This window comes from Pinus tabuliformis, chromosome 6 (genome assembly GCF_031772625.1).
Source record: "Pinus tabuliformis cultivar Carrire ecotype Pingquan chromosome 6, CPIR1, whole genome shotgun sequence".
In the NCBI taxonomy this organism is placed as follows: Eukaryota; Viridiplantae; Streptophyta; class Pinopsida; order Pinales; family Pinaceae; genus Pinus; species Pinus tabuliformis.
The window spans coordinates 111,234,882-111,236,391 of record NC_142292.1 but is presented as its reverse complement, the minus strand read 5'-3'; the positions used below and the strand labels follow the sequence as shown (position 1 = coordinate 111,236,391).

At 37.7% G+C, this 1,510-nt stretch overlaps 1 non-coding gene across 1 annotated transcript; it reads right to left on the bottom strand.

The window, feature by feature from the left end:
* Window positions 1-979: 979 nt before the first annotated feature.
* Window positions 980-1,060, bottom strand: TRNAL-AAG (transfer RNA leucine (anticodon AAG)). The gene has a single exon. It is a non-coding gene; the product is annotated as a tRNA-Leu (tRNA).
* Between the last annotated feature and the right edge of the window lie 450 nt (window positions 1,061-1,510).

The window sequence follows — 1,510 nt, the reverse complement described above, 5'->3', positions numbered from 1 at the left end:
ATTGAACACAGAGCAGACGCAATGGCATGGCCTTCAATTGTCACACAAACAAACAAATGCCGAAGACATTAACCTATCAAACATTCCAGCTGGTAGTGGCAGATTATGGAAGAGCATATGCAGTTGTTGATATCATAGATTAAGCATCAACATTCAAGCGACCACTACAAAGAAGCAACGACCTTGTGGTTTGTTGTAGATCTACTAAAGGTTCCCTTTGCCAAGGCCTTCAACGACACAATAGAGGTGACCCATCTTTCAAATTCAGTTTTCCAAGAAACACCAAAGAAACCTCTTCCTATCACGATATGATCATTTATGAAATATGTTTTATTCCTGTCTCGTTGAGCCAAGTGGCTCATTCTACAACCCAGTATGATGTGTAACCATGTTCGTTCGTCATCAAAGTTGAAATTTTGCTCATGTAGGCCCAAAAAAAAATACAAAATATTTAAATAATGTCAATTCATAAAAATATTTGGACGTGAAGAAATTGGATCTCTCTCGTCTCATGTTAGATCCGTATTTAAGAGGGATCTATGTTGGTATATGAAACACTACACAGCCAAGCCAAAAAGCACGGTAAGAGGCTTCCAAACGAACGGTAGTGAACCTCTTCCCTGGCAATGGAAGGTTGTGGTATGTTGAATGGCTCTGCTCTACTGCTTACCTACTCGGTTGACTTTGCCATGGATGCATTCTACCTACTCTAAAACTTGAACTTATAACCCAATCCAAAAACTTTATGGCCAATAAGTTTTATACTCCATCGATCTGGGGTTGAGCTAATATTGCAACCAATATTTGGGGGGTTTATTCCTTAGGCCCAATCTTTGAGTGTAGATGGATGTAAATGCAAGTACTCCTCTCTCACCTGCGCTTCCTCCTTCAAGATGGCTACCCATCTAAAAGGAACCTTAGAAGTTAATTCATGTATTCAAATCAAATACGATGCCACGCCCTTTGGGAATACTCATTTTGTTGAGAGTGGGATTTGAACCCACGCCCTTTCGGACCAGAACCTTAATCTGGCGCCTTAGACCAACTCGGCCATCTCAACGATTGAGAAGTTTCATTTTTTAAAATCTTAACTAGTTATTTTAACCAATATTCTCTCTATTTTCCTTTTTCTCAATATTATTCCACCTACCTAGCACGAACTTGAGCCATTCACAATAAAATATTCCTAAATAACAGTGATGTAAGCAAGTAAGTTTGGTTGAATTCTAATCCGGCAGGGACTTCATTCATTCACCATCTCTACGGAGTCCCAGGTCTTGAATTTGACGGCCTTTAGAACGTGTTTTAGAGTTTAAAGACGTATTTTAGAACGTGTTTTAAAGTTTCCCTAGATTAAACAATGACTTTGACAGATAGATATACCAACGCAACGTTAATAATATTTGATGGCTAGCTATTTAGGTTATATGTTACAATGGTATTGGCCATATATTTTGGAATAGAGAATGTTAATTTAATTATTTATAATTATTAAATAAATGGTAGTGAT